Here is a 9,072-nt window from a genome sequence, read left to right as displayed (position 1 = left end):
TGTTTCAACCTAGGCAGGTTGTGTGATGTCAGAAAGTCTTCCATTTCCTTAAGGTTTTCAAGTTTGTTTCGATACAAGTGTACGTAGTAGTCTCTAATGATCTTTTGTATTTCTTCAGGGTCAGATGTGACTTCATCTTTTGTGTTTCTGATCATGTTTATTTGGGCTTTTTCTCTCTTTTTCTTGGTCAGTCTCACTAGGGGACCATTGATCTTATATATCCTTTTGAAGAACCAGCATTTTGTTTCATTGATTTTTTTGTATTATCTTTTTATCTTCTATGTCCTGGATTTGGGCTTTAATTTTGGTGATCTGGATTCTTCTGCTGAAATTAGGGTTTTTGTGGTCTTGCTTTTCCAGCTTCCTTAGGTGGCTTCTTAGGCTATTAATTTGTGATTCTTACATTTTCTTCATGTGCATTTGTAAGGATATAAATTCCCCTCTTACTACAGCTTTCATGGCATCCCAGAGATTTTGGTAAGATGTTCCTTCATTTTCATTTGTTTCCAGGTATCTTTTAATCTTTTTTATTTCATTATTGACCCAGGAGTTGTTTAGCATCATGCTGTTTAGTGTCCATGTCTTTGTGAGTTTTGGGGGGACCTTGTTGGTGTTAATGTTTATTTTTATTCCACTGTGGTCCAAGAAGGTGCATGGTAAAATTTTAGTCCTTTTAAATTTGCTTATGCTTGATTTATGGCCAAGTATGTGGTTGATCTTAGAGTACAGTCCATGAGGTGATGAGTAGAATGTATATTCTGTGGTCTTTGGATGGAGTGTTCTGTAGGTATCTATTAAGTTCATTTGGTCAAGAGTCATATTGAAGTTTTAGATCTCGTTGCTGATTTTTTGTCCTGGTGATCTCTCTAGAGTTGTGAGTGGGGTATTGAAGTCCCTAGCTATGTTGGAGTTGATATCTTTTTTTAGTTTACCTAGAAGCTGCTTTATGAAAGTTGGTGCTCCTATGTTGGTTGCATATATGTTTAGGATGGACATTTCTTGTTGATGAATTGAACCCTTTATCATTATGTAGTGGCCTTCTGTATCTTTTTTAGTTTTTGATAGCTTAAAGATATTTTGTCTGAGATTAAGATCGCAACTCCTCCTTTCTTTTGTGTTCCATTCACCTGGAAATTTGCTTCTCATCCTCTTACTTTGAGTCTGTGAGTGTCCTTTCTAGTGAGGTGAGTCTCTTGAAGGCAATAAATTGTTGCCTGGTGATATTTCATCTGTTTTGCCATTCTATGTCTTTTCAGTGGTGCATTTATTCTGTTCACATTCAAACTAATTATTGTAATGTGAGAGTTGATCCCTATCATAATGTTCTTACAGAGTTGTTGTTCATCCTGTTTGTGTGTTGTCTTTCTTTTGGTTTTGGAGTTGGTTCATGTGTGTTTTTAATCTTTTGCCTGTACTCTTGTGAAGAATGTTGTTGTTCTTTTTTCATTTTCTTCTGAGTTTAATACTTTCTTAAGTGTTTCTTGTAGAGGTGGTCTGTCAGCAGCATTGGTTCTTAGGGATTGGATATCTGGGAAAGATTTCAATTCTCCCTCACTGATGAAGCTTGGCTTGGCTGGGTAGGTTATTCTCGGTTGAAATTGTTTATCTTTTAGAACTTTGAAGATAGGGCTCCAAGCTCTCCTAGCCTGGAGGGTTTCTGTAGATAAATCTGCTGCTATTCTAATTGGTCTTCCTTGATAGGTAGTCTGACCTTTTTCTCTTGCTGCCTTTAGTATTTTTCCTTTTATATTTACTCTGTTTAGGTGAATTATTATGTGTCTGGGAGTTGGTCTTCTCATTTGTTGTCTTGCAGGGATTCTCTGAATCTCTTGTGTTTGAATTTTTGCATCACTGATGAGATGAGGGAAGTTTTCTTGAATGATTTCATGAAATGTTTGTTCCAGTGTGGCCTCTGTTTCTCTCTCTGCCTCAGGAAGACCAATTAATCTTAGGTGTTTTCTCTTGAAGTAATCATTCATCTCTTGAAGATTTTGTTCTGTCCTTTTAAGCTTCTTTTCTATGTTTTTGACAGTTTGTATTAGTTCTGTCTTTTGGTCTTCGAGCTCGGAGATTCTTTCTTCTGATTGGCTAATTCTACTTTCCATGCTTATTAGTTTGTTATTTATTTCCATCACAGTATTCCTTACTACTGTTATTTCTGTCATCATCTCCTTCCCATTTTCCTCTTGTCTCTCCTCAATATTTTTTATTCTCTCTATTAATGTCTTCATGTCTGGGTTTGTTGCATGTTGCCAGTCATTCTGGAGGCTCTTCATTGTTTGTGTTCCGAAGTCTATTTTCCCAGTGTCTGACCTCCCAGGAGTCTGTGTGAGACCTATATTCTTGTTTGGTTTTTCTTCATTTGTGCAGTTTTTCCTCCTTACTTTTTCCTTCCCTCCATTTCACCATCTTCTTTAATTCTGTTATTCAGGGGTGGAGGGGTTGCTTTTATTTCTGTTTGTTCAATCTCCTATTCTTCTTTATGTATATCCTCTTACTTTGTTCAATTCTGGAGTTGCACTGTAGGTTGGGGGTGGTCTTTTTGCAGTTTTGATATTTCCTTCAGGAGGGAGTTGTGATTCAAAATCTATCTGTAGGTCCTGGTGTCCGCTGACAGGTGTATGGATAATCTGAAACCCACTTCTCACTGCCTTAGACTTTGTACGTGCAGTGGGGTTGTAGGTTTACTCCTTGAAATAAAATGAGGTTAACAGAGGGAAGAGAATGGAGCAGACAGTGGGGGGAAGAGGAGGGTGGGGAGAGAGAGGAGTAAGGGGGAAAACAGACGAGTATACCAACAAATGGAGAGAGAGACAAAAACTGAAACAGATAAAAACAATAGACCATGGCTACAAACTAACCAACTTCCATACAAAAAAAACTAAAACATACAATGATGCTAACATAAAAGCTAACCAACCTTTGTTGGTCTGCCATTTCTCTATACAAAGATATAGTCTACTGAGAGAAGAAAAGAAAAGAATAAAAAGGAACAAAACAAAAGGAATAGAATCAAATCAGTAAACTAACAGAACCAATCAAGCACATTCAGACTTTTCATTTAATTTCAGTGTCCTTTCAGCTCTGATTTCTAGCTGTCTTTTCAGGCTGGTAAATTTGTTTACAGTTAGGGTCAGTCGCCCCTGGCCTGCTGTGAAGGGCAGTTCATATCACTACTCAGTTCACCATTGCCCAGTTCACCACTCAGATCTAGCCTGTGACTATTTATCAAGCTTCTGTTTTTCCCATTTCAGTGTTGTTACCTTGAATTTCCAGCAGATGGTGGTGCTATCTCACCGTTTCCGATGGTCTTTATCTCAGTTGCTTGCCCCAGAGTGGGGGTGAGCCAGAAAGGAGCCAGAAATGGGAGCCGCTGCCTCAAGGCACATGGGAGGAGACCCACGGCCTGGCAGGACATCACGGTGGCAATAGTGGCAGCAGCAATCTCAGCAGATCTTGCTAGCAGGGGCTTCGAGGTCTGAAGGTGTGGATCACCTCAGGCACGGGTGGTGCAATGTGCAATGGCTGCCACAGAGGCGGCAGTGGTGGCAGTGGCTGCAGTGGCTGCCCAGATCACCATAATGCTTCAGCGGTGTTGACAACTGAGCTCCGTGTGAAGACAGCTGCTGACGATGGGATCTGCAGCCTCTGGGGAGAGAGCCAGAGTCTTTTTTTGTTCTCTTTTGTGGAGAGTCTCATAGACCAAGCTGCCCCATCACCATCTTGCCGGAAGTCCTCGAATTAAAATATATTTGTATTATAAAAATAATAAATTCGCATTTTGCAATACCTTTTGTAAATAAAATATAACACACATTCCTTCTTTTTGGAAAGGAATGCTGTGCAGGTCATTTACTTTCATATCAGTTGGTCCCCATCTATTAAGTCAGTTAAGATGAAGATGTATATCAGTGTCAGCATAGCTGTGACCACTGCTTGTAGTCCATTCCTCAATGTACCATTGCTGTAAGGCATCACTGGGTATCAAGCATTGAACTGAATGCACCACACCATGCTTCCTGGAAATGATTAGAGATAGCCATAGCTTGAAAGAGAAGGAAAATATAAATTGCTATCAGTTACTAAACTTGGTTATTTCATACAATTATGTCTGCCCATTTTGCTATCCCAGCATGTACAAACCCTATCTATCCTTCAAGCCTTAACTCCAACACTCCCTTCTCTGTAAAGCCTACATTAGTCTCCCTATCTAGGAGTAATTTTTCTATTTTCCAAATTATTGTGGCCCTTTAGGTATACTACTCCTCCCCGCCAAGTATCTACGTCCATCTTTGCTTTCCATGTTACCACGACTTGTTATTAGAATGTAAAGCCACGGGTTGCAAAATGCTTATCTAAGCTAACTCAGTATTTTTCTCCTGTGCTTATAAAAACAATCTTACTCATCTGAATTCGTAAAAACAGAACTAAACTAGATTTGAGAGAAATATAAAAATTTGAAATTCAAACTCAGAAAAACATCAAAGTTTAGGATGAGATGATAAAAGAGACAAAAACATTATTGAAAGACTGATAGCTATCCTATGCAATTCAGTTGCAATGAACAGCTAAGAGGAAAAAAAAAAAAGCCCAAACTCAGATTCACTTTTGCTTTGTGAATATTTGAAATAAATAATTGTCATCTCAGACTATTATGGCTTACAATGATTTGCTCTGCCTTTTGAGGGACATTCAATAAACAAAAAAACTAAATTCTAAAAAATTTTAAGTTACCACAAATAAGACTGACAAAATAGTACACTGAACTAGGAAGAAGAGAAAATTAATGTCTAACAATGAACTGCATTTTAGCAATTATAGTTAGTCTTTCCACCTGGATGATGTTTGTCATTCCTTGTATTGGTGCAATTCAGGCAAACCCATGCTTCTTATAAATACAATTCAGTCTTTACTGATAGTCTCCTATACAATTTTTTAGTCTAATATTGTAACAGTAGAACAACAATGAAAAAAGATGTTTTGTATTAAAGCATAATTTAATATTCTTAAATAAAAGCTAAAATTATGTTTTATATTACTATTTTATTTAAACAACGGGGGCTAGTTTTGAGAGTTTTTAAAATCTACATTGTAGCCACAGACCTTCTGGATAGCTTGTATGGGTGTTCTTGAATCAAGTAATGTGATTTTCTTAAATGGAAAAATAGCTAATTAAGTTGCTATAATTCCTTGATCATCAACAGAGAATAGCCAATACTTGATTTTGGAAGGGAGGGGGAACCTTTCCTAAGCAGGCACTGATTTTTTTTTTTTTCAGTTGGAGTCTCACTCTGTCGTCCAGACTGGAGTGCAGTGGCCGCTCCCAGCCACCGCAGCCTCGATCTGCTGGGCTCCGGTGATCCTTCCACCTCAGCCTTTCCAGTAGCTGGAATTACAGGCATGCGCTACCACGCCCGGCTGATTTTTTGATTTATTGTAGAGATGAGGTCTTGCTGCCCAGGCGGGTCTCGAACCCATGGGCTCAGGCAATCCACTCACCTCAGCCTCCCAAAGGCGTGGGATTACAGGCTGAGCCACCGAGCCTGGCTGATTTTTTTTTATTGGATCTGTTTCTTAATGATTAACATAGAAATTCCTCTAGCAATCATGGACATACTTGTAAATGACTCTCATAATTTACAGCTTGCCAGGAGCAGCTTCAACTCAAAGAGTGTGTAATTCACTCTTCTGGCTCATTTCCATCACATCTTCCTCATTACCACCTCCCCCCTTCACTACTCCTAACCCCAGACTCTCTGATACATGTGAAATATTCCATGCTGATTGTGTGTGCTCCCTTTAGCCAGATAGACTGGCCTAATATATAGAGAATGCTATGACTGGCTTCTTGCAAGTATCCATTTTGATGGAAAATAGGGATTTCCTGATAAAATAATCCCATGGGTCAGTTTCCACACTTTATTTTTAATCACTGATTTCAGTCTCTTACAGCTTCTGCTAGATTTTTAATTCCCATTTTTTTATACCACCGAATTATGGGCAAACAAGTCAGTTAATATATTTGCATTTTAGTTCCTTTTCTCCTTATATTTACCCTCTTCTGTTAAAGATGTTAATGAGCTGTGAAATGTCTAAGATATGAGTATTAGTAGATAAAAGAAAAAATGACTTGGAGACCATCTCAGCCAAAAAAACCCTCCCTAAACAATATGCAGTTGAACATAGAACTGTATTAAAATTTCTCAGTCCTGTAAAAGATGTATAATTTAGCTCTAATATAGCTCTTACCTTTAAGAGTAACATTTATATTATTAAATAGGCAAATTTCTTTTCTATTGCACAAAGGAATGGTGAGCAGAGAAAAAGTTGATAGCCATTCTAACAAATACAAGGTCTATAAGTTTGTGGGTTATAATTCTATAAAGACTATTTGCTAAAAATGTATTGAATGCCTACTCCAAACAAATGCATGGTTACTTAACAGGCTTCCCATCCAAGATTTAAGGGGTGCGTATGAAATAAGATGGAAAAAGAATATAATCAGTAGACTAAGATGCAGAAGATGTCATGTTATAAGGGACTAGTCAAGCAGCCATCAAAATGCAACCCGAGAGACCAATCTGAGACCAATACCCAGTTGCTATTCATTTAATTAATCACCAGTAACTTACCATAGGCTAGAGTGTGGAGCAGATTTTAGAGATAGAGTGGTAAATCTTAAAAGGTGCTCAACTTCCTCACAGGGTTTGAGGCCTACTATATAGAGTTGGAGAAGCCATGAACATATAGTAGCAGATGAGGAGACAGTTAGTCATGAGGACGGAGCAAAGTGTGGTAAGAACTGGGAGGCAGGATGGTTCAGGTCCAAATCCCTAAGAATCCCTAAGGTTTTTTGTTTATTTTTTTGTTTGTATAGTTCCCTATTATGGCTTCATTAAGAGTAGAATATGGAATCAATAGACTGAAAGGTATGGAGAGGACTAGGGAATATAAGATACGGTCCTTGAATGCAGGAACTTCAAGGACTAGGGGGTGCCACACATAATAAACATAAATTACTACATTGCAAGGCAGTATGCAATCTGTGCCATTAGAGAGGAAGAAAATAATAGAAAATTTGTTGAATGTCACTACACTGCATCTATTACCTTCAATACACAGAGCTCTTCCTTGATAAAGCTCTGCCTTCAATACCCAGAGCTTTCTCCTTGATAAAACTGCCTTGTACTCAGTTACCAACTCAGAGAAACAGTGATGGGCTATTTGTTTTTTAATTTATTTTTTACATAGGTATGACAAATTATTTGACTCACACTATACTGAACCAAATCAGGCAGGTAGACAGCTTGGTGCACAATATATTATGTAGCCTGAAATGAAAATAAGAGTGGCCAATTATATTATTATTTTTCACAGGAATTGAGCTTAGGCTCATCAAGAAACAAAAAATTAGGATTTGAAGCTAAAAGTGAAAGTCATGATTCAGAGAGTTGAGAGGACCTGTGCAACTTATTTTTTTAATTTTTATTTATTTTAAAAAATTTATTATTTTATTTATTTTTATTTTTTTATTTTTTATTTTTTTTGAGTCGGAGTCTCACTCTGTCGCCCAGACTGGAGTGCAGTGGTGACTCCTGGCCACCGCAGCCTTGACCTGCTGGGCTCCAGCGATCCTTCTGCCTCAGCCTTCCAAGTAGCCGGAAGTACAGGCATGCACTACCACGCCCTGCTGATTTTTTTTAATTTATTGTAGAGATGAGGTATCACTGCCCAGGCAGGTCTCAAACCCGTGGGTTCAGGCAATCCACTCACCTCAGCCTACCAAAGGCGTGGGATTACAGGCCGAGCCACCGAGCCTGGCTAAAAAGTTATTATTTAAAAATTGTAGGGCACAATTCAGGGTTAGGTATACAAATATTCATTGTGCAGGTACCCTTGTTGATGAGGTGTGCCTCCCTTGCCAGACGGATTCCCTCTACTGCCAATCCCACCTCCCCGACCCCCCACTCCTGTAGTTTCTTGCTACTGTTCATCTTTTTCTTATAGTATTATGATAATTGTTCAAGGTCCACTAATGGGTGAGAACATGTGATACTCAGTTCTTTGTTTCTGTGAAAGGTCACTCAGTATTATAGACTTTAAGTTCATCCAGGTTGCTGTGAATTCATGATTTTGTTCTTCTTTATGGCTATGTAATATTCCATTGTGTATATGTACCACATTTTTAAATCCAGTCCTCTTTTGATGGGTAGCATGGTTGGTTCCATGTTCTTGCTATTGTGAACAATGCTGCAATAAAAACAGGTGTGCAGGTATCTTTTTTATAGAGGAATTTAAGTTCTTCTGAGTATATTCCCAATAGAGGGATTGTGAGGTCATGTAGAAGGTCGATTTTTAGAACTTTTAGGAATCACCACAGTTTTCAATAGAGGCTGTAGTAGTTTACACTCCCACCAACATTGTAGAAGTGTTTCCTTTTCACCACATCCTCTCCAGCATCTGTTATTTTTTGAGTTATTGATGATAGCCATTCTGACTGAGTTACGTAGTATCTCAGTGTAGTTTTAATTTGCATTTCTTGATGACTAGTGAGCATTGATGACTGAATATTTTTTCATGTGTCTGTTGGCTTCCTGTTTGTCTTTTTTTGAGAACTGTCTATTCAAATATTTTGCCCACTTTGTAATAAGGCTATTTGTTTTTTTCTTTTCAGCATGTTCAAGTTCCTTGTAGATCCTAGATATTAGGCCTTTTTCAGACATACTGTTGGCAAATATTTTTTCCCAGCACCCCTTCTTGATAAAAACCCTCAAACATCTAGGCATAGATGAAACATACCTCAAAATAATAAGAGCCATCTATGAGAAACCCACAGCCAGTATACTGCTTAGCAGACAGAAATTGGAACCATTTCCCCTGAAAACTGAGATAAGACAAGGATGCCCACACTCACCCCTCCTGTTCAACATAGTTTTGGAAGTTCTAGCTAAAGCAATCAGAGAAGAGAAGGTGATCAGGGGTATCCAAATAGGAAAAGAGGAAATGACGTTATCCCTCTTTGCAGATGACATGATTGTATACCTTGAAAACCCAAGAGAATCTGTCAAAAAC

Source organism: Carlito syrichta, unplaced genomic scaffold, assembly GCF_000164805.1.
Source record: "Carlito syrichta isolate Samal-C Ts95f unplaced genomic scaffold, Tarsius_syrichta-2.0.1 Scaffold308240, whole genome shotgun sequence".
In the NCBI taxonomy this organism is placed as follows: domain Eukaryota; kingdom Metazoa; phylum Chordata; class Mammalia; order Primates; family Tarsiidae; genus Carlito; species Carlito syrichta.
The sequence above is the reverse complement of the archived record's forward strand: the minus strand, read 5'-3'. Positions refer to the sequence as shown.